The 24,660-nt window shown below is 38.8% G+C and overlaps 1 long non-coding RNA gene and 1 pseudogene across 1 annotated transcript in view; both read left to right on the plus strand.

The window, feature by feature from the left end:
- The window catches only part of LOC113175994 (uncharacterized), a 29,528-nt gene extending 19,947 nt beyond the window's left edge, over window positions 1–9,581 (plus strand). Inside the window, exons 2-3 of the long non-coding RNA XR_003300025.1 lie at window positions 8,437–8,540; window positions 9,248–9,581. This is a non-coding gene — a long non-coding RNA (uncharacterized LOC113175994). The remainder of the gene's footprint in view (window positions 1–8,436; window positions 8,541–9,247) is intronic.
- Window positions 9,582–12,444: 2,863 nt separating this feature from the next.
- On the plus strand, window positions 12,445–12,990 carry LOC113175993 (glutathione S-transferase Mu 1-like; annotated as a pseudogene).
- Window positions 12,991–24,660: the final 11,670 nt, after the last annotated feature.

The raw sequence follows: 24,660 nt of genomic DNA on the forward strand, positions 1-24,660 counted from the left end.
ACAAGCTTTCAGGAGTATTTCAGAAAGGCCAAAGCTAAATCGCTAGATTAGAGAAAAGTAAAATAACTATTGATTTGAATAATATTATGTTTACTCTTTTGAATCCATCACCTTTATCAGCAAAAAGTCATACAGCTTGAACCAGGTTTTCTCATTTCAGTTTAAGAGATCCAAAGCCACTCTTATGTCTAGATTTATCTATGGTTACCATGGAAATGATTCGCTTTGTGTCAAGATGTACACAGACATCCCAGAAGGGCAAAAAAAGTTCGGCTATTGAATTCTTCAAAGTCCCTGTGAGGTAAAGGGAGACCTAAAGCTCCTGACATTTTGGTTCAGATGGGGTTGTGATGCTTGGATGCGAAGGGGAGGGATTGCCTTGTCTGCATGTGATGACATTCCTCTGCACTGTTGCTTTCACCTTACACATACATTAGTGTCAGCTGCTGGGCAGTCATTCCATTCAATTTCCAATAGCTTTCTCCAATTTCCAATAGCTATTATAACCTGTATACAGTAGTCTCAGAATTCTAAAGCACATATAAGTTTACTAAAAGTAAATGTAGGGAGAAATGAGAGGAAATAAAAATATATACTGATGCCTGGGAAGGCTGAGTTTGGGATCTCATTAAATGGTTCAGGATTTTTCTTTTTACCCTAAGGTATGGATACACTCAGCATGGTTCCCCTGCTTTTCCCTGGAGCGCATCACAAAGTCTATATATTTCCCTTCTTCTGCCTCCTCACCCAATCTCTTTCACATATTCCCAAATACCCCAGCACTAAATTTATGTTTAAAATGAAAAATTTGTGCCAAATTTATATTCTATTAGATAATGTATTTGATGTAAGGGTTTTAATGTAAAGTATGTGAATCAATAGATTATCTCAAACCTTTAAGTAAAATAGATGCTACAAAATAATATGCCCTGTTACATGTGGCTCTGAGTGCAGCATAGGATACTTTCTTGTACTACTGGTGGTGTATAGAATTCTGAAAAATACCCGAGAATTCTACTTTTAGCAGAGCAGTGAAGGACCATTGTCTCTGGTCCTTTGTGATGTCTGAAACTCTCACTTGAAATAATGTTCTTTCAGCTCTGTGTCCTCTTTGTGTTCTGCCTAGCTAGAAATGGGATCATAATAGATCTTTATACCACAGCTAGTGAAGGCTCTCAGAGAGCATGCACTTATATAATATTTTGCCAGATACTGTTATGGGGGGAATCACCAATGAATATGGAGTGACAATTCTTTATTTTAGAAAAGGAAAACTGGATTAATTATGTACATACAGTCATAGAACTAGTTGATGGATTCCTGGAGGATTTGGACCTTATCTAACTATTTCTGTCTTCCTAGCACATTAAATTACTAAATAAATACTTAGTGAATGAACTGGGGAAAATAAGGCTCAAATTTCAGACCACTGTTATTTCTGTTTTGGGGAAAATAGAGTTTCTCAGCTCCTTTGTAATAAACTTACATTAAATCAAAGGATTTCTGCTCCTGGTGCCACTGTTGAACCTGGAACCAGGGTGTGAAGCCTCACTTTTATTGCAATTATACATTCTCTGTCCTGATCTTGTGGCTTCTTGTGCAAGGTTTTTGTATTTCTAAGTTTCCTGGGCCCTTCTCTGGTTTAGGCCCTGTTGATTTCTTTGCTGGAAAATTATATTAGCTTATCCAGGTTTTAAATAGTTAAATAAAAGTTATGAGAGGCTGCTCTTTTGGTCTGAGCTCTTGCACCAGGCCTTACTAGACCATACCCTACCAGAGTAGAGTCACTCATGTGAGGTGCCTCATAACCACACTGAGCTTAGAAATAGGAGATTCTTTCAAATAATAGGAGATTCACAGCAAAGTATCTCAGTCATACTAAACCAGCATGTTAAAAAACTCCCCCTGCTTTAGCCCTGTAAGGAAAGAAACCTGGAAATGATCAATTCACATTATGTTTCTTGTTTCTGCTTTCTTCTTGTTTCTGTTTCCCCTACAAAGCCCACCCTCTCTGCTTACTTACCAAAGTGTCATTCAATTTCATAGATGGGATGTAGCCTGATTCATGACTTACTAAAGCAAAACAAAAGGAATCAAAAACAAAAATAAAACAAACAACAACAACAACAACAAAACAAAGCAATTAGATCTTTAAACATAATTTGTTGAATTTTGTTCTTTTGACAAAGCTGATCATTCTGCTTTCAGACAATTCTCATGCTATTGGGCTGTTTTACTATATCATGCATTAATTGTACTATGCTTTGCACAAAAGCCCTTTATCTAATGGTCTTTGACCCATTGGATCCAGTTGAACTTCTTTCCTTGGCATTACAAACCTCCTGTTCTCACCTAACCAACTTTTCTGGGCTTATCTATAGACATTAACATAAAACCTACATTCTCGACAAGCTAGTTGTTTAATAGCATTTCCTCAAGACTGAGGAGATGGTATGAGAAATTTTGTTAGATTGTGAGCTTCTCTTCACCACCTGAAGATGGGGATGTATCTTGTACACACTGGAACTGATTCCTCAACACAGTCAATACTCCTGTGGAGATGCTCACCAGAACGCCAATTTCTGTTCCTTAATGGTGTGCATGCAGGACTTGGATGTAGGACTATCCCTGATGCTGAAGCCTGGGGCAAGAGGATGTGAAAAGAGGACTAAGGCATGAAAGTGGTGGGTAAGCATGAGAAAGTTTGTGCTGAAGGCATATTTTATCTGTCTAAACTTTCTGGAAAGGTCGGTTGCTGTGTGTAATCCTGATGTTTGCTGGGTTAGTGAAATGGCATGTTTGCAATTTGACACACGATGGGAGAGAAATGCAACCAGGGTTCAAACTAATGACAAGGAGAGGACTCAGGTAGGTGGAACCCATTGAAAAGTAGCACACAGGTGGCCAGGTTGAAAGATGGGAGACATGAACCAGGCTAATGACCAACTTTCCTGGAAGGGAGATAAGGATACTGCTTGCTATGGTCTGAACTTTTCCCCCAAAATCACATGTTGAAACTTAATCTTCGTTGCGGTAGTATTAGTAGATGGGGCCTTTTAGAAAGTGATTAAATCAGGAGGGCTCTGCCTTCACAAATGGATTAATGCCTAATTAAAAGGATGTTGGGAACTAGCTTAGATTCCTTTTGTTCCTCCTCTCTTTGCCATGTGAGATCACAGGATTCATTTCCTTTTTTTTTTTTTTTTTTTGTCATTCTGTCTCTTCCACTATGTGAGGACATGTAAATGGTACCATCTATGAGAAGAAGGATTTCACCAGACACTGTACCTGACAGTGTCTTGTTCTGGGACTGCTCAGCTTCTAGACTGCAAAAAATAAGTTTCCATTCTTTATACATTTCCCATTATCAGCTATTTTGTCATAGCAACACAAATGAACCAAGACAGATACTTTGATAGAATACAGAGGCTTGTCAGGGATTGCAGGAGGCTGAGGCCTCAACCATGGGCAAGAACTGGCCTTAAAATTTCATTGTGAAAAAACTGGCCTTAAAATTTTTACATATGAGTTAAATTATCTCAGGGTCTGAGGAAGTTTGACCATTGCTTTCACAAGTATGTGTATGTTTCTTTAGAAGTAGACTAAACGAAGAAGGTTGTAGATGATGCTGTGTCTTCCTCCAGCCATACACTAAAGCGCCTTATAAAAAGGGGCTACTAATTCTAGGGCCACACTGAGGTCCATGACAGCTCTGATTTCAAACATGCTGTTGATTCTCCCTGAAATTGCATTCACATTTGCAATGGCTTGTGCTTTTATTTGTGGTGCAAAAAACATACCTGCTTTCTATTATAGCACTGTCCTAGAATTTTCTTTGAATACAAATAGAGCTCTTCATCTTCTCTCATTCTCTCTCTCTCTTTTTTTTTTTGCTACTTTTCACATTGCTTCTTGAGAACCTCTCTCTCTCTCTCTCTCTCTCTCTCTCTCTCTCTCTCTCTTTCCACTTTGCCAGGGGGTCAGCCCTCAGAATCAAATAAAAAGTGAAGCTTCCTGCAGGGCTCTGGGATTCAGAGGCATAAGAATTCTTTTATTTTCAGCTAAGGGTCTCATACCACAATTGTAAGAAGCTTTAAATGTAAGAATTCAAATTTCTCCTGAGAAATTTTCATTTATGGTGGAAGGAATGTCAGGAGGTATCAAATAGTTGTCACTAAGAATAGCATATTTTCTAGCTCTAAAAATTCTTTTCAAAGCAAATGTGTACATTTGATACCTGCAAGTTTTGAATGTGCAAATATTGACTCAACAGATGGATGAGCCCAGCTTGAACATGCTGTTTTTTTTTTTTTCCTCAAGGGTGGGTCTATTATTACTCTGACTAAGGGTTGTGTATTTTTTTCCTCCCCAGCTGGTGAATTTTCTAGAATGGAAGGGTTTCCTGCTCTTGTCTCCAGAATACATAATATTTGTATTAACAAATTTTTATCACTCAGGACCCCCTTTTGCAAGTTCATTTTATGGCTTAAGCTCAATACTTGGTCTTACCTTTGTGATTTCTTTAGTGACAAGGACTTCTTAAGTTCTCTATTGATGACTTAAACTAGGTCAATTCGATGGGAATCTCCAAGTTGTTTTATTTATTTGCTTTTCAGTATTTTTTCATTTTAGAGCTGGTGACAAAACTGCCCTTGTATCAGCAAAGAACCTTGAATGATGGAATTTCAAAATGCTTTCAGAGTTATTTCTGGCGATAAACAAATAAGGAGAAAATGTCCATTGAATCCTAAACTGTAAAACTAGTAGACCTACATGAAGTCACGAACTCTAATGCAGTAAACAGTTGTTCTTTAGTAGGATGTATGAAACAAGGTTCTCATGGTTAAATCATTTACATCAATTGTTATTATCGGGAGTGCTATGACAGAAAAACACAAAGTTGCTACCTTTAAGGCAAAGAGCAGACAAATCAGTATTACAGCATAATTTTCGACAAAGACCATAAAATCATCTTTAAAAATATTAATTACATTCTGAGGCATTTTTAAATGCATGATTTTAATCTATGTTGTATTCATGTTATTGGTACCAGTTATGTAAACAGGCTATCCGTTTCTTGAAACACAGAAGAAACTCCCTCATCTCTGAAAGAGCTTGGCCGCAAGGCCCCACAGGTTTTGAGTGATGTCTCTGTGATTCCCTAAATGCTGCATCCCTGCCAGGGGAAGCTACTGTTGAGTGAGTTTTAGCAGAGGTGTTGATTTCCTTGTACATCTGGGTCATAGGGACTGGCACTGCACACATTTCCTGGTTTATGCTTCTAAAACATATTTTTGTCTTGAAGATCTTGGGTCCAAACAGGTAATAGCAATCTATTTGAATTAGTTATGTTTTTAATCAAATTTTAAAAATATTATGTGTGCAAATACAGGATTACAAGAAACCTGTACCTGCCCTCCATGGTAAGCAACACTGTGGTATTAGCCTCCTTTTACAGATGTACACCTGGAGACCAGAAGAGACTAAGGGATGTTGCTCAAGGTCAAACTTCAGTTTTTACATTTCTTATTTCTTCTGATGGTTAGCTATGATTGTCAAGGGAAGGTTTCTCAGAGCTTGGAATTCCTGGCAGTGATTCTTAAAATCAATTCCTGTAATATTATTTTTGGAATGAACTGGGGCTGTGGAAATTTTGGAGGTTAAAGAGAGGAACTGCAGTTTATTGAAATGATGTCTTACCTATGTGACAGCCTCATGTTGCCCCCTTATGGAATGTCTGGTATTTACAGATTTTTTTTTTTTTTTTTTTTTTTTTTTTTTTTTTTTTTTTTTTTTTGCTGAACTAGGCTTTCATTAAACCAAGACAAATAAAACAAAATTTATCACTTTAGCTTTTCACAGGAAAACATGTTATTTTACCACTTTTATATATTATTGAAATTTAGGCAAACTGAAGGAAAATTGATTATAAACAGAAAATTTGGGAGATGGGGAGGGTGGTGCTGGGTGCAGTGGTGCATTCCTGTTATCCCAGCAACTAGAGAGACTGAGGCAGGAGGATCACAAGTTTGAAACCAGCCTCAACAGTGTAATGAGACACTTGGCAACTTAGTGAGACTCTGTCTTAAAAAAATAAAAAGGACTGGGGTAGTGATAAAGCACCCCTGAGTTCCTTCTCAGTATCAAAAACAATAAAAGAAAAAAAAAGAAAACTTTTCTATGCATATTTATTTCTACACTTCATAGCTTCCTTCACTCACATCTACAGCACTGACAGTTCTGCACAGTTAAAGTGAAATGTATCTAACAAAGTGGGATGATGGTCTCAATATTTTACTAAATTTGAGGTAGAAGGCAGTGGTTTATTTTAATTTTCATGTGCGAAATGTTTAAAAATTTGCTTAAGTGTTTTTTTTTAAAGTGGGTTTGAATTTCAGCTCTGCTACTTGGTGGCTGCATTACCTCAGGTAAAACTCCTAATTCTCTGAGTCTCGTCTCAGTATCTTCCTTTGTAAAATGGGGAGCAGAGTGTCATTTGTGGAGCGTTTGAACCAATTCCTGGTATAGAGGATGTCTGCAAAATAAAAGTAGTGATAGTAACCAGTGGATCTGAACTCCTCAGTGTTTAAGTGAGGAGGTGGTACTAATGAGCTCAGAGGCCCTCTCACGTCCTTCCATCTCTCCCATCAAAGCAGGACACAGGAAGGAACATGCATCATGGACAGTGTTTTCATTGCCTCTGTAGTGGAGTTCCTTCCCACAGCACCTGCTAGGAGCAAGCACTTTGCTAACTGGTGTTGCTGGTTTGGGCCACAGTTTCTGAGTACTCTGGGGGAGATAAATGCAAGGGGAGGTGGGCAGCAGGAGATCTTGTTAGCAGACCCTTTCCAGCGGTGTGAAACTGGTCTGCCCTTAGGTACAGTAAGGACCACATGTCCCAGAGGTGCTCACACTCTGAAGACAGACTCAACAGGGGAATAGGAGCTGGTGGTATGCAGTGAAAGCAATTGCAGGAAGATATGGAGGTGGGACACTAACCAGTGGTTAAGAATGGCCTGGGAATTCTGTCTATTTCACAGGCTCAACTTCACTCTCACCACATTCTTTGATGAACAAAGCAGGACATTAGTTAAAGTGGTTAAAACAGATTTTATTCATAACTACTAATAGTAAAGAGCTGAGCTTTCCAATTTGTGCAAAAATGACTGGATGTTTTAATCTTATATTTTTCCAACAAGTTCTTATGGTTTATGTCTAAGAGTTACCTACGAAATCTTGCAATATGTTTACATTGTCTATGAAGTATTTTATAGCCCTATTGAGGTATAACTGATATATAAAATTTCACACATATAGTGTGTATACTTCTTTAATGAGTTTGAATATATGATACATCCATGGTACCATCACCACATTAAATACATCCATCTCCTCAAAGGGAGAGAGTGGGGAAGGGCGGAGAGAAGGAGAAAGAGTGAGAGCGAGAGCAAGAGCGAGAGAGAGGGAGAGAGAGAGATATTAGAAATGGGGCTCAAATGAAAATTTGTGGAGGGTTGGTCAATGCAAAGGTAACTAGGCCAGCGGTGTCTACTAGCTGGCCATTATTAAAGTTAGGCTTCTATCCTGATGATTGCATTTCAAAGAATGTCTTTTAGGTGTTTGAAAAAGAAAGATCCTCCTGAGTTGTGGAAGAGACAAATACATCAAAAGATTCACAACAGTAAGCCATTTTTGATAAAAGAATAAGGACTCATAATGGTAAGCCATTTTTAGTAAAAGCGCTAAGAAAAGGAGGTCAGAAAGCACAGAAAATTCTCCTGGTGGTGTTGAGCTTTCTTGCCAGGCATTTTAGTGGGGGCTGGAGGTATCATAGAAATGCAGGCTTACATTTCAAGGAGCCAAACCAGAGTTTGGTTCTCTAGGAGTGGAGAGTTGTCTAGTTTTTACCATGAGGCCCACTCTGACAATATAACCCTCACAGGTCTCCATCTGTCAGCTTTGTCGGCATTTAAAAATTGTAGAAAGTGAATAGTTTCATTTACTTGTTTCACACCTATTCATTGGGAGCCATTTATGGGCACAGTTCAAGATTCAGGGAAACCTAGGGCTGTTTGTATTATTCACTAGTTGTTTTGTCTTAGCTTAATTCAATAGTTAACTTCTTTGAGATGAGACATTTATTCTTTTGTCTTCCATACAGTATGTAATTTAGCACAACCCAATAAATACTCAGCTGAATTTTCAAAATATACTTGAACAATAAAAATAAGAAAGGTAAAGAAAAATACTTTGGAATACAATTTGAGCAATTTGGGCATTGAGTGGAGATGAAAAGGAAAATGTCATTTTATCTTTTATTATGTGTTCTGGAAAATTTGATTTTAAAAAATCACTTATTAAAAATGAATAAAAATAAATAAAAAATGAATAAAAATGAATTAAAAATAGTGTTTGAGGACACTATCATTTTTTTAGGTTCAGAGAGGTAAATTCAAACAACGATCTTCTCCTGGAACTAATTGTGGAGGATAATTAAGTTGAAGTGGACAGTGTTGTTACTTCCAAAGCTCAATCAGAAGGTATGTACTTCTGTCACAAAAGAGGTGTCTCTGAAGAAGGGTCTGAGGAGTTCCTGGAGAGAAGGGGGACCAGCGGGATTCTTGTTTTACATGACAGAAAACACTTTCAAAGCATGTGCCAGTCAGAGGCCTAGATTGAGTTTTATTTGGGAAAGTAGACACTCATTCAAGGGAAAATGGGGGGGGGCACTCTCAAGAGAGATGTCTTTGAGGGTAAAGCAAGAAATACACATTCAAGAGAGAATATAGACCAGCTCCAGAAAGAGAGATGAAGTTTTGGGGTTCCAGGCTCTATTTTAAAGAAATAGAGTGCCGGTATGGAAAGGCAAGTAGGAATGATGTCAGTCCAGTGATCTCAAGACAGTTTCTGGTGTACTGATCATTCTCAGGATATTCAGACTGATGGGGTTTCCATTGTCTGATCAGTAGGTAGTACGAGAAAGGCCCCTAAATTATAGGTTTCTCAAGATATCTCTACTTAATCTATCTATTTGAGGATTAATTAACAGTGTACAGGTACATTTACAGATTTCCCAAGAATATGGGAGTAACAGGCCTGCATGGGAGACCGGGTAGGGAGTAAGAGCCTGGAAAATTATGCAGAACTTCCGAATTAAAATCTTTTCCCCTTGTTTTTCCTTTATGTTTTCTTTCTAACTGTTTCTTATTTCTTCTATCATGCCTTACTTCCTGGTCTGAAACTCAAGTCCTTTGAATTCAGAGGAGCAAGTCAAGAGAGGTCTCCAAAGTGGGAAGTCTGGACTGGAGCCCCACCCCAGTGCAGAAGATGAGGTTTGAGGACAAATCTTTGAAGGTGCTTTCACTCAAGTCATCCCAGCTCTCTGCCCTTCAGGGACTGAGAATTTGATACCAGAAGACATATTTTACCGGCTTTTATTTAATTTCTTTGTTCCCAGAAGGAAGTAACTATAATTCACCCTATGGGCCATGTTAATATCTCCTTATAATTTTGAAGTCTTCTAAAAATATTTGTTGTTTGCTTCTTAAAGCACTAGAAAGGAGTGAATCTCGGATGCAACTGGAGAGGTGACATTAAAACTTTTTTTCTGTGTCTGATTTAACATAACTGAAAATAGTAAAAATTTCTGCTAGTTTAACCTGTCCCCAAAGCCTAAGAATAGGTACAAAGAATTTTATTCCTGGATGCCAGGAATATTCTGAGATCCTGCCAGCTCTGCGGCAAATGGAGGGGGTGGTTCTTGGATGACAGGCTCTTCTGGAGGGAGGCCAGGCTGCAGCTGGCTGAGTTGTAATGTTTTCATCTGAGGTGTTGGCATGAAGACTTCCACCACCGTTCCCCACTGCTATTTTTCTAAAGGAAGGCCAAGGTTGGATAAGGGTCAAAGCTGGCACAGAACTGATGTTAGAAGCACAGGGATGCTTTTACAAAGATGCATGCATTTTATTTAGCAGTCTTTCCCCCTAAAATATTCCTATGATGTCTTCTATTTCAGTGGTTCAACATCCATCTATTCCATCCCGCCCCCCACACTCCCAAAGTAATTTTAGCAATATCAGGAGGCATTTTTGATTGTCCTAATTAAGGGAGGGAATGCTATTGGAATCAAGTGGGTAAGGGCGAAGGATGCTGCCAAGCATCTTACAATGCACAGGGCAGCCCCTCACAGCAAAGAATTATCCAGCCCCAAATGTCAACAGTTCCAAAGTTGGGAAGCCCCATTTTTGTATTCGAAGAGAAGAAAACCAGTTCCTTGCTCTGTGCACCAATGGACATCTTCCTATTCGAAGGGTGGTTCCCAGACTCCAGCATCACTTGGTAGTTTGTGAAAAGTAGACTTTCAGGCCCCACTCCAGAGACACGGGGATCAGAATCTGCATTTTAACGAGGTCTCCAGATGATTCATACGCATGTTCAATTCTGAGAAATACCAATACCATTCTGTGAGAATTATGCAAGGCAAGGCAGTGAGACTTCCAGATGACTACATCAATAGGTACAGTCCTAGCCAGATTTGATGTGTTTAAATTCACAAAAACTCACTTGTTCTCTATTTGGTCCCACATTTTCATTGAAGTTTCTTCCACTTTTTTTGTTACCTTTCCCTCTCTCCCTCCCTCCCTCTCTTTCTGCCTGCCTGGCTTCCTTTCTTCCTCTCCCAGTTCCTCTACTACAACAAATCTGTATCCATTTACCTTCATCCCATATGTGCATAGCTTTTTTCTAGGTTTTTAATTTAGAGTCCCCTCATGATACACCGCCCCAAGAGGCAACACTTACCTCTTTAATTAAAGGAAATTGCCCTAGAGGGAAAAGTGGGTAGAATCTGGAAGGAAAGCCATACTTTCTGAAACCTGATAACAATTAAATTCAACCTTCCTGCACTGAGCTTTCAGTGGTAAGATATTAAAAAGGAAGGCAATAAAACTCATCCAATACTAATTTAATCAGAAGCCTATGCAATCAGTCTCTTTGATATACCTTTTGTCAACACAGCTTTGGGTTTTGAATAGGCAGTCTAAAATCCTGGAAATTTACCATATTGACATCAGCAAATTTTCTGCTGAACTTAGGTATAATAATAAAACTGATTAAAAATAAAATTTAGGGCTGGGGATGTGGCTCAAGTGGTAGCATGCTCGCCTGGCATGCGTGCGGCCCGGGTTCGATCCTCAGCACCACATACCAACAAAAGATGTTGTGTCCGCTGAGAACTAAAAAATAAATATTAAAAATTCTCTCTCTCTCTCTCTCTCTCTCTCTCTCTCTCTCTCTCTCTCTCCTCTCTCACTCTCTCTAAAAAAAATAAAATAAAATGTAGGCTGCACACCATGTCAATGTATTGTAAATTTTTGAAGTCCTTTAGATATTTTATTTAGCCATCTTCTCTCCTTTTTAAAGCTTTTGCTTGTATTGGGTTCACCATCTGTTAGCTCCATGTTTTTTTTTTCTACAGAAAATATGAGCTAAAAATTTCAAGTATTCAAACAAACTTTAATTCAACTTGATAAACATTTACCAAACATTGCCCATGAAATGCTGGAATAAGAATTTTAGAAGATAAAAAAGATCCAGATATAATTTTGCCTTCCTTTGTGGTCTGGGATATATGAGTCTACGTGTGTGTGTGTTTCCACGCATGTGTGCATTTAAATATGGTAGGATATATGAAAATTTGCAAAAGTTTGTTCATGGTAAGTATATAAAATAGGTATCAAAAAGAGCTATAGGAAATTATAGAGAAATATTCATTTCTTTGTTGTAGAAAATTACATATAAGATGGTGCAAGGAAGAAAAAAAGAGAGAGAAAAGTGTCATAGAGTGGGTAGAGAGAGGTGATGGGAGGGGAAGGGAGGGGAGGAGGGAATAGGAAGGGTAGCAGAATACAATAGACACTAATATGGCTGTATGTATAAACGTGGCTGTAAAACCAATGTGATACTGCAATCTGTACACATGGAAAAAAAGAATTCATATCCCATTTGAATCAAATGTATGATATATCAAGATCATTGTAATGTTTTGAGCAACTAATAAAAAAAAAAGATATTATAGTATGAAGGCTAGGTTTGTAGCTCAGTGGTAGAGCACTTGCCAGCACATGTAAGGCACTGGGTTTGATCCTCAGCACCATATAAAAATAAATAAATAAAACAAAGTTATTTTGTTCATCTACAAAAAAAAAAAAAAAAAGAAAATAAGATTTTGAAATAAAAAGAAAATGATTGGGAAGTTTCTAGGTGTGAAAAGCCATGGTTTTCTCAGTGCTAGTTTACATCTTGGTTAACACATTCATTGAGTCAGCTCATCTGCAACACTAGTACCATGCCCATGATACTGGGTCATTGTATATTCCATGTATACTAAGCTATGAGGAGACATATGAGGACACCTATGTATTAAACTATGAGAAGAGACACAGGATGGGCGACACTCCTGACTATAACAGAAGCCAGTGGCTAAATGAGAAATTCAAGCTGGGCTTGGACTTTCCCAATCTGCCCTACTTAATTGACAAGGCTTACTAAATCACCTAGAGCAACGCTACCCTGGGCTGCATTACCTGCAAGCACAGCCTATATGGGGAAACTGAAGAGGAGAACCAGGTTATGTGCATCTCTAATCAGCTGTCCAGAGTCTGCTGTAGACTTTGAGAAACTGAGGCCAGAGTGCTTGGAGGGCCTCCCAGAGAAGATGAAAGGAAGGCCATAAAACTCATCCCATACTAATTTAACAGTCCCTGGGGAAGTGGCCATGGTTTGTTGGTGACAGGATCACCTGTATTTTCTCACTTATGATATCCTTGATGTGCACCGTATATTTTACCCCAAGTGCCTGGATGAGTTTTGAACATTTTGGACATAAGTTCCCTCTTTGAGAGCTTGAAGAGTATCTCTGCCTATATGAAGTCCAGCTGCTTCCTCCCAAGACCTGTATACTCAAAGGTGGCCACTTGGGGCAACAAGTAAGGCCTTGAAAAGACAGGATCAGGAGTGAGGAGCCTGTTCTCTTCCTGCTGCCCAAGGTCCTGGGGAGTGGCCAGACCTCGTGAAGCTCTTCACTCTTTCTCCTTCTTTCCAGTTCTGTATCATATCCAAGGCCTTATTGCCCTCCTTTCTCCCACTAATCCTGAGAAAGGAATTTGGAGATACAGAAAGAGTGACTGAGTCTCAAAAGAGAAGCCCTAAAATACCCATGAGCCTTTGAAATCCAAAATGAGTACTCCTGAGCAACTCAGCCCATGTCCTTTGCCTATTCCAATGACCCAGCCTCTTGTCTGCAGATAATCACATGAGGGAAATGCACAATTGCTAGAAAAATTGATATGAAATTGTGTAACTCTGACCTGGCTCCATATCTAGTCCAGCCCCTAGCTATGATTCCTCTATAAATATTCATACCGTATACCAAGGGGCTGCTGTCTGTCCCTCTGGAGATGACCTGTGTCCTCCCTTGAATATGTACTCCTTGCTTTACTCCAAAAGCTTCTCATGCTCAAGATGGTTGACATTTTCCATTTAATGTGTATTTCTTACTTTACTCCCACAGATGTTTCTCTTGAGATATCCTGCATTCCCCCATGAATGTGTATCTGCTTTCCTAAATAAATATGTTTGTGTCTCTGAAAAAAATTACACCAGGTTTAAGGGATGTTTATATAAGAGGTTTCAGTAGGCCTGAGAATCTGAGAAAATTACCTCTTCTGTGCTTGTTTCCCCAGAATTTCTTTTGTACCAACAGCTTTTTAAACCCATCTGATCTTTCCATAATAACACTTGCTTTTTTCCCCTTTGAAACTATAGTGCTGCCAAAGCAGAGATTTATTCTTAGTGTGGATCTAAGTCATACATGGAAGACAATGAAACTGTTATGCACGTGTTGAAAAGAACCTGCTAAAAACAAGATGTAATGGGTATTTTATCAATTTAGTTGGATAAATTTTATCTTGCTTAGAAAAGACTTTTTTAAATAATGCTTTTAAAAATAATTATGCAAATTTCTTCACCTGGAATCTACTTGAGGGTTTAAGAATAAGACTTTAGAAATAAGCTCCAACTTTCCCCTGAGATCTAATCAATATGCAAAAAACATACACTATTTTGAAATGACAAATAATGGGGAAGTTATTCTTTTTGCTCATTCTCTGTGACCTTGCAAATGACTATTTGTGCCAAAAATTACATAAGTATTTGGATGACTTCCTAAAGAAATTAAAATGAAATTGAGTCATACTAAAGCCTTATTCAATTAGGCAATTGTACTTACAGATTCATTTTAAAAAGAAGCTAGATAAAACTGGTTTTATGTGATAAGTTTTATAGGGCAGGGCTCATCTTTTGAAACTGGAGGGTGTATCCCTCCTATATGATGTTAAAGATTATTCAAGTAATTAAGGATGGGTGCTAACTATCCATAAAACAATTCTACTTTATTAATGGTGCTTGCCTTGGATTTTCCAAACATACTTTTATTTGCCCCCAATTCCATGATTCATTGGCTTTCTGAATTGAATGCTCTGCACACTTCCTCACCCATAGCTTTTCTACAGCCTCCAGTCCCATACTGCAGTTTTGCTTTTAGGTTGATAATAAAACTTGGAGACATGGTTAGGTGATTGTTTTATTTGTGTATGATGAGATAATGAAAAGACTTCTTTGGGATGCTGACGGTGTACTGATAATTTAGGGGGCTAAGTGCCTCTTAAAAAGGAGTTCAAAAATTCTGTTTTTGAGAAAATAGACATAAAGAAATAATATTTTAGAAAATACTGAAGAGATATATTCTGTTTTTTTTTGTACCAAGGATTGAAATAAGGAGTTCTTAACCACTAAGCTACATCCCCAGCCCTTTTTTGGATTTTATTTAGAGACAGGGTTTCCTGAGTTCCTTATGTCCTAGCTAAGTTGCTGAGGCTGGGTTTGAACTCACAATCCTTCTGCCTCAGCCTCCTGAGTTGCTGGATTATAGAGTGTGCCACTATGCCTGGTTAAGAGATGTATTTTTGTTTTGTTATGGTATCTATCATGTTTTCTTCTTCTTCTAGTTAGCTTCAAGCTTGAATCACAAACCCTGAGGTCAAATTCTGTAGGGAAGAAGAGGGTGGTTCCCATCAGGACAGAGAAGTTAGTAGCACCCTATCTGGGCTGGTGTATCACTAGCATTCTGCCAGGTTAGTCCTGGCTAGAAAAAAAATGATAAAGAGGAGAGGTTATCCTTGTGGCAAGAAGGAGGTAAGAGAATCAGAGAGAGCAGATGGTGAGATGAGACGTCTACATGTACCTCATTAGACCAAAGTGCTGAAAGTGAAGATATTTTAGGTAGGGTGAGGTTACAGGGGAAAGAAGAGTGCCTTTGGCCTTACTTCCTTCTTTAGAGGAGGAAGTCTCCCAGAGAGATTCTCACCATATCAATGTGGGCAACCTCAAGATCAGATGAGGTTGAGGACCTAATTCCTCAGAATACCCTCTAGAGTGTTCTAGATGTTTCTACAATACTATAGAAAACCATTTAGATAGCTAGTGGTACTGGTGGGTGAACTTATAGGATTTATATTAATGTATGTGAGACAGAGCCAAGTAACATTCCAAGCAAAACCAGTGCAAATAGAATGGAAATTGATTTGGTATCAATGAGTCTGACAAACTCCTGATCCATCTGAGAAAAACTTGACAGTTCCTTAGGCCTACACTGAACGTCAGATGCCAGCTGGGGGTTCCAGTGACCAGGAAGAGAAGCTAGAAAGCAAGGAATGTGGAATGTGTATCTGGTACCCACTGCCATTCTCTCAGCTGCCATCTTGAAGAGAAGCAGGGGAAATGTGTAAGGGGGGTCCGGTGGAGCGTCAGAGGGAGAGACCACACAAGAGACTTACTCCATGCAATTGGCAAAAGGGGATTTATTGGGGATCCATTCCAGCACGCTGGGGGCTCCGTGCTTACTCAAGAAGGGAGAGCAGCCCAGAGCCCAGAGCAAAGGTCAAGCAGAGCTTAAGTACACTTTTTGGAGAGGGCGGTGGGCTTTGCATACATCAGAACAAATCATCATGAGGCGCGGGGAAATTGAACAACAACTCTGAGACGTGATTGGCACATTCATTGGCGAGAACAGGTCAGGCGGGGGTGATTGGTCATTCCTAAGCGGGTTACACATTCAAACTGATTGGTTCAGGCCCTGTGAGGAACTGCACAGGGCCCTAGGCTAAATGGCCAGTAGGGCGTTGTTTTAACTATCTCAGGAATTTCAGGTTCTGGGTGTAACAGAGGAACTTAATAATACCTAATCTTTTACATTCAAGCTTTTCAGTTTAGAAACTTTACCCTTTCAAATGGAGAAAATGGAGAAAGCTTAGCCTTTCTAGAAAGCCTGGATTACCAAAGATGCTTTTGTTAAATGGAGTGTGCAAATTGGATTGTATTTGCACTTTTTTTTTTTTTTTTTTTTTAGGAGTGTGGTCCACAAAAAATATCAAGAGTTGGGAAAATAGGCAGAGGAGTTTCTATGCACAACTGAGTGCTGGGAGGTGAGACTAAAAGGAGGCCATGCAGTGTGGCGTGCTTCTTTGGGGCCTGGGATGTCATGGACATAACTAAGTTCTTTTTAGAGTTTCAAGAATTTCTTTCTTTTTTTTTTTTTTTTTGTTAACCAGGGATTAAACCAAGCAGGACTTAACCATGGAGCCACATCTTGAGCCCTTTCTTGTATTTTATTTAGAGATAGGGTCTTGATAAGTGGCTGAGGGCCTTGGTAAATTGCTGAGGCTGGCTTTGAACTCAAGATCCTTCTGATTTGGCTCCCACCGAGCCACTGGGATTACAGGCGTGAAACACTGTGCCTAGCTTTGAGTTTTAAGAATTTCCAAGTTGAAACCATATAGTAAATTTAGAATGGTAGATGATAAGTATACCATAATTGTATGAGTGCCGTTATTTAAGAGTTTTGCCATAAAAAGCTCTGTTCTGTAATCTTGGGGAGCCAACTCCCTGTGATGGGATGAGGAAGCTGCTGCTTAGATTTGGGGTTCCTTAAATGAGGCCTTAAGAAGAGCTGGAGAAGCTGCCTGGCTCCTCCTCCATCCTTTGCAGCATGCTTGCTATCTGTCTCATTCTGTCTCCCAGCTGACTCTCGCTCCCTTCTCTTGTGTTCAGTGGGCCCTTTGTTCCTGGTCAGAACAGCTGACGGGGCTGCTTGGGCCTGGTGAACCAGACAAGAACCTCTTGGATGAACTGTCTAACATGTAAGTTGCAATCATCCTTGACCAGAGCTCTAACCACTTCCCAAGAGGAAAGTCTATTTCTCCTATAATACCTGCCCCAAGAGTCAAGAGGGTTGTCAAAGTCAGAACAAATGATTTTCATTTGTTCCTTTCAGTTTGTTCTTCAATGATGCATTAGAAAGCAACATGTCCAGTTTTCTAGGGAACTGTCATCTCTCTCTCCTTCTAATTGATTTTCACTTTTCTATTATTAAGGATAAGAATGGAAACACAGTATATTTCATTCTGGACTGAAAGTTCGTTTGATGGGCCAGAGTCTGCGGCAAGGAAGTGCTCCTGGATCAGATGAACTTCTCTGCCCATTCCTCAAGACCTTGACCAGAGGCTCCTTGGATACTGTTAGAAGTCAGGGCTGGGAGGTGACTGGTGGCCTGGGGAAGGGTGGGGCCTCACTCCAGCTCTGCCTTGTGCAGTTTTTCAGAATCAGTTCTGTGGACATTTGGGCTGGATCATTCTCTTTCTTGGGGACAGTCCTGTGCACTGTGTGATATTGAGTAGCATCTCTGGTCTCCACTCAATCAGTGCCAATAACGCCTTCTTAGTGGTGACAATCAAAAATATCTCCAGACATGCCCAAGTGCTGTCCCCATGTGAGAAATTCTGGCCTAAGTGAGCAGATGCCTACGTCTGCTCACTTCTCCATTTGTTTTCACATGTGGAGAATGGAAGATTGCATTGCCCTGTGGGAATAGTGGCAGGTGGGTGGGGGACAAAGATGGAGGAAAACTGTGGGGCTGGGATCAGACCTAGGGCCTTGTATCTGCTGGGCTTGTACATGCTAGCCAAATGCTCTACCACTGAGCTACACCCCCAGCCTCTAAACAAAGCCTCTGAAGGAATTACTGTTCACTGTTTTTCAGTATTGTAGTTATGTTTGTTAAAGTCCTTTTGATTGTGTTCAATACCTTCATTGTGAGAGATGTAAGATATTAATAATGGGGCATCTTATTATGGGATTTTGGGAACTCTGTACTATCTTTATTGTGTTTCTGGAAATCTAAAATTAGTCTAAAATAAAATATTTATTTTTTTTTAAAAAGACCTTCATGAAAGGCTTCCAAACTCCACTGTACCCTGTGAGAAACTGTTAATAAATTTATGCTGTTCAAACCTCACACCTTTTTTCTTCCTCCGATGAAAGGTGTGGCATGGAATAGGTTGTTTGTTGATCCAGAAGTAACATAATGCTAACTAAATACTGCTGAGCAGATAAAGATATAGATGAGAAAGAAAGGGCAGCTTTGTTGAAAAATGTCTCTTTAGACACTCAAGGGAAAAAGAATTGCAAATGTTTGCCAGGTGTAGACTGATGGCAGTGGGAATATAGGTATTTGTAATAAGAAAACATTTTACTGAGGAGGATAATAGAATATCTAGAAACAATGCAAGTTTGTGAGCCTGTCATCTTAAGTTACACTGAGGGAGTTATAAAAACAGTGAAGAAAATTCCCCTTGCAGTTGGATTGAAATATCTATTTTAGGTGTAAGTAAATAAATCCTTTCCACACACTCGCCTGTCCTCCAGCTGTGAAAACTGGTATCTTTCATGATTCTGGGCAAGAGTGAGTGGAGTGGATTTTTTGTTTGTTTATTTGTTTGTTTGTTTTTTGGTACTGGGAATTGAACCTGGTGGTGCTCTATCATTGAGCCACGTCCCTAGCCCTTTTCATTTTGAGACAGGGTCTCACTAAGTTGCCCAGGCTGGCCTTGAACTTGTGATCCTCCTGCCTCAGTCTTCTGAGTAGCTGGGATTATAGGTGTCTGCCACTGTGTCTAGCTGGATGGCATTTTTAAGAAGGTAATTAATTTGTAAGATGTTGTCAATAAAAATAAGAACAAAGTGAGATATAGGATAGTTTGTCCCACTGTGGAGTAACTTTTATGTGCTAAACTGTGCTTGGCACACAGCATTTAGTGAGCAAATAATTGAATCATATTTCTTCATAGTATAAGAGAGTTAATTTCCTGAAACAAGCCTCATTTGTTCTAACTATTTTCCTGATATATCTTGCTATGACTAGTTCTGTGACCTAAGTATTTATGTGGGTATACCATGGTTTGGAGTATTTTGCCAACATTTAAAACGGTTGCCAAATGAAATATAGGATCCCTAGTTAAGTTTGAATTTCAGGTAAACAAAATTGTTTTGATGTAAGTGTGTCCCAAATACTGCCAACAGCATTGCTGCTGTTCCCTTCTTCTCTGATAATCCATGCACATCGATTTATGTGCTCAACACATACTCATGGAGTAGCTACCCTGTGTGCTGCTAGAAGAGTAAGCAAAACTGGCATCTTTCCTGCCCTCGTGGAGAGGCCAGAAAAATAGGCAAACATTCCACAGAATTTCAGCAAGGCAAGTGCATTGAAAATCGAAGTAAACAAAGGAAAGAGAATGACGCTGGTGGACAGAACGTGTGGTTAATTTGTGTGAGGTGACGTTGCAGCAGAAACCAGAAAGATGCCAATGTATGAGTCAGGTAGAGATCTGGGATCCATATGTTGGTCCAGTCAGAGAGAGCAGCCAGTAAGTCCCGAATCTAGTAAAATTTTAAGTATTTGAAAGTTGTTGTCAATTTGTAGTAATCTATTTCAAACACTCCCTGGCAATTACTTTTTCATGGTTCACTTTCTTTCTTTTTTAAAAAATACTTATTCTTAAGTTTTAGGTGGACACAATATCTTTATTTTACATTTATGTGGTGCTGAGGATCGAACTCAGTGCCTCGTGCATGCTAGGTGAGCACTCTACCTAGCATGAGCCACAACCCTAGTTCCTCATAGTTCACTTTCTGCAGCAAATCAGCAAAAAGCATGAGTGAACTGGTTAGGGGGTTTCCTACTAGACATGTATGGGGTATGGGGTATTCACATGATGGACAAAGAACCTGCTTATTCTTTTGGGGAGTTTTGCTGTTAAAGTCTCTGTGAGTTGATAATATGGTGACTTCAGAAGCCCAGCAATCAGGCTGCTAAAAAATGGAATTAGTTAAAAATGGTATTGACTTACAAACAACCTCTTTAAGGCACATTTTCCAATAAAATACAGAGTAAAGGGCCATGGAGTAAGAGTGACTCTTACCTTTTTCTTTACTTTTTAATGTAAAACATTATTTACTAAAAATAGATATGAATTAAAACAAAACCCAGTAAACAATATCATTTTAATTTGTCAAGTTAGAAAAAAATGTTTTAAAATCTTAATACAAAATGCTGGTGAAGATGCACTGAAGCAGGTTCTGATAAGAGTATTAAAATTTTTTTCTTTAAGAAGATTACAAATGGGTTGGGGATGTAGCTCAGTGGTAGAGCGCTTTCCTAGCATGCATGAAGTCCTGGATTTGATCCCCAGCCCTGCAAAAAAAAAAAAAAAAAAAAGGTGGTAAATAGAAGTTGTCTATGTTTATGGTGTACAACATGATGTTTTGAAATATGTATACATTGTGAAATGACTAAATCAAATCAATTAGCACAGTAATTACATATGTTGCATACTTCATACTTATTTGTAGTGAGAACACTTACAAATCTATTATCTCAGACATTTTTAAGTATATAATGCATTGTTGTGAACTGTACTCAGTGCCCTTATTTTCTTAACCAAAACTTGTTTCCTACCTTCTAGTTCCTTGGCCAGTGAGCTTGGCCACATACTGAATATGGCTAACTCTGCTTTGGATCCCACCCTATTCAAGGACACTGCTTTGGAAAGCTTCTCATCTTTTCTGTAACCTCCAATTTCTCCCCTCTACTGCCTATAGCATAAAACTGTGATATTGAAACAGAATGAATTTGGGGCTCACCCCTCCCTCTAAATTGGGAACATATTTCTCCTGTTAAGAGAAAGAAGCTTAAAGGGCTCCAACCCTGACAGATGCCAAAGATGGGAGTGCAGATGACCCACCAGGCCCAATACAGGCTGGCTAACTAAATCTACCTCCTGGGTTACACCTGGACTTTTTTTTTTTTTTTTCTGGAAGATATATCTGATTTTGTGAGTAGAGGGAAGAAGGAATCTAGCTGCTTCTCCCCAGTCTGATCAAACTGCATAAAGATCACTATTCATTTTTCCATCTTTTGCATATTTCTTATGGGGGTGGCCAAATCCAGCCAGCCAGAACACCCAGTGATACTATATTTCTCCCATCTTTTGAAAATGCTCCCTCGACCTCCTGTCATCCTCCATCTATTGCTTCATTTTTAGGTTCTCCTTCTATCAAAATTCCTTTAAATGCCTGTTCCACCTGTGTCTCCACTGTCACTGAGTCCCTGCAATCCTCTGATCAGGCTTCTGGATCCGCCACTCCACAAACTTAGCATTTTTCAAGGTACCACAGCTCCATCCTGCTGATATCAAGGGTCAGTCCTTGCCCTCAGCTTTTAATGATGGTCGCTATGCTCCTTGAAGCAGTTGGTTTCCAGATACTTCTTTCTCGATTATTTTTCTCCTCTCATACTAGACACTCACTTTTAGCCACCTTTGCTGGTATCTTGTTGCCCTGATTGTGAAGCATGGAATATTCCAGGGTTCGGCCTTCAAACATGTTGTCTTCTTTCTCTATTCCTATTTTCTTTACGGTCTCATTCTGTCTCTATAGCGGTGTCTCACAAAGTTATATTGGCAACCCTGCCCTCTTCCCTGAATGGCTGTCTCCCATGCCATTCAGAGTACAAGTTCAAGTCTAAGGTGTTTTTTTTTTTTTTTTTTTTTTTTTTGAGAGAGAGAGAATTTTTTAATATTTATTTTTTAGTTTTCGGTGGACACAACATATTTTATTTTTATGTGGTGCTGAGGATTGAATCCAGCGCCCCGCGCATGCCAGGCGAGCGCACTACCGCTTGAGCCACATCCCCAGCCCCAAAAGCCTAAGGTTTTACCAGGCCCTTGGTCCTCTGGCCTCCTATCACTTCTCTGGTCCCTCTGCACTGACTCACTGTCTCTTTCTAGTCAGTCATTGCACTTGATTTTCCCTTTCTGCTTGGAATGATCTTTTTTTCAGGTTTACTTGACTCCAAGCTCCTAAAGCTCTCTGTTCAAATGTCAGCTTGTGGGTAAAAGCGCTGTGATCACTCTATTTAAGATTGTCTCTCTCCACTGTTCCCTGTGTTTTATATCCTACTCCCAGCTTTCCTTTCCTTTCAGCATCCCCCCCCCCCATCCTCTACACTCTCTGAAGTGTGTAGAAGACAGGATTTCTTCATGCTCCTGCCCCATCCTCTAGTGTGTCAACTCCTGGAGGTCAAGGAGTTTTCTCCTTCAGTCCCACAGCTTCAGCACCTAGAAGAATACTCTGTAAATGGCAGGTGATGAGTAAATCTTTATTAAATGGGGGCAAAATATTTGGAATCAAGATTTAGTATGGTTACCTTCCAAGAACGACTTTTCAGAGGACTGGACTTTTCAGTGGCAAAGTGCTTGGCTAACATGCTCAAGGCCCTGGTTTCAATTCTTACCACTGCAGGAAAAAAAGTTTTGCTTAGAAACTTAAAATCTTCACATCCATCATTTTGGGGTTTAACTCACAAAGTTAAAGAGAATATCACATTGCAAATTATTTCAAAAATCTGCAGCTGAACAGTGACAATGCAGTATAGCTCAATGAAGCAGGTGTTCTACTAGCTCTTAATCTGAAAATTATTGATGAGGTGGGGAGACAAGTATTTCTTTTTCTGCTTTACAGAATAATCGACCACAAAAACAAAACAAAATACAAGAATGGCTTTTCAGGAGTTAATTGATTTTCTTCAGTTTGTATAAGTGGTTTGTAAAGTTTTGATCATAAATTGTACTTAAAATATTTTATAGATAATGATAATTTAATAAGTAAATTAATGTAACAATGAATGTTAATATAGTTTTGGTTTTTAATTTGAAGTATTAATATGATTATAATTGAAATTCCATTTTTTCGTGTTGAAACATATTTAATAGAAAATTATGTTTTTATATTATAAGGTATTACATACATGATAAAGTATTTAAATCTACTGTTTGCAAATATTTTTCAGAAAGACTCTTCCTAGTGAAAGTAAGTTGAACTGTCACAATGCTGTACAAGTCAGAGGATAGTGAACAAATACTGCTCTCTAGTGGACAAAATGAGACATGACACATGGTAGTCATTTATCGAAGACCATTCCTTTACCCAGAGAGTACCTAGGAATTGGTTGTTTCCAATTTATCATCTGAGCTTATGGTGTTATATTGATCTTTTATATTTAATTTTGAAAATGTGAATTATTAGCTAAAAATCCTTGAATAAGCAAAGTACAAAATGTAATGACCAATTAAGTTCTGAAAAAAGTGTCCAAGTTTCATTAGCAATCAAAAAATAAAAATTAAGAAAAAGTGGTATGCTTATTTCGTCTATCAAACCAATAAAAAGTTTGAGAACAAAGCTGGGTGTAGTGTCACATGCCTATAATCCCAGAGGCTCGGGAGGCTGAGGCATGAAGACCACGAGTTCACAGCCAGGTTCAGCAACTTTGCCAGGCACTAAGTGATTCAGTAAGACCCTGTCTCTAAATAAAATATTAACATGGGCTAGGGATGTGGTTCAGTGGTTAAGTGACTCTGAGTTCAATACCTAGAACAAAAAAGAAGTTTGAGAACAAAATTAAGGCAAGAGAATAAAGTCATGAATATTGTTGGTAGGGCCATAAAATGGTACTGTGTTCTCAATGTGGGTTTCTTTTGGAAAAGGGGCTCCTAAATTATGTGAAAATGTTTTTAATTTCTGAGGAGAGGCTCAAAACCCATCAAATTCTCAAAGGGATCTCCATGCTCCCACTTGATACGAACAAATGTTTTAAATAACTTTGGAGATTAACTTTGCAAAATATATGAAACACAGTCACAGGTATATGTAGTTCAACATTGTCTTGAATATTTAACAACTACAAATAACCTAAAATGTTTAACAACAGAGGATTTGAAATAAATCACATTCCAGCCATATGATGGAGTTACTGTAACTATTAGTAACTATACTGTAGAATTAATGATGTAGAAATGTTTAGGTAGAGGAGGTAGAGAAAGCAGTCCTCCACTTAGTACGTTTGATGTGATCCTAAGTTTATGAAAACATCAATCTAGGGCTGGGGATGTAGCTCAGAGGTAAAGTACTTGCCTAGTATGAGTTTGATCATCAGTGTTGAAAAGCAAAGCAAAACAACAGTAAAACAACCTATAAATATATCATATGCACAGAAACAGATTGGAGAGTGCATGTGCTAACCTGTCCCTCCTGGTTATGTACAGCTAAAGTGGTGTGCTTGTCTTTTTATTTTTAAAATAATCTACAATGTACATGTATTACTTTTATAGTAAAAGGATGATAAATATCATAGAAAAAGAATAATTTTCT

This window comes from Urocitellus parryii, chromosome 2 (assembly GCF_045843805.1).
Source record: "Urocitellus parryii isolate mUroPar1 chromosome 2, mUroPar1.hap1, whole genome shotgun sequence".
In the NCBI taxonomy this organism is placed as follows: Eukaryota; Metazoa; Chordata; class Mammalia; order Rodentia; family Sciuridae; genus Urocitellus; species Urocitellus parryii.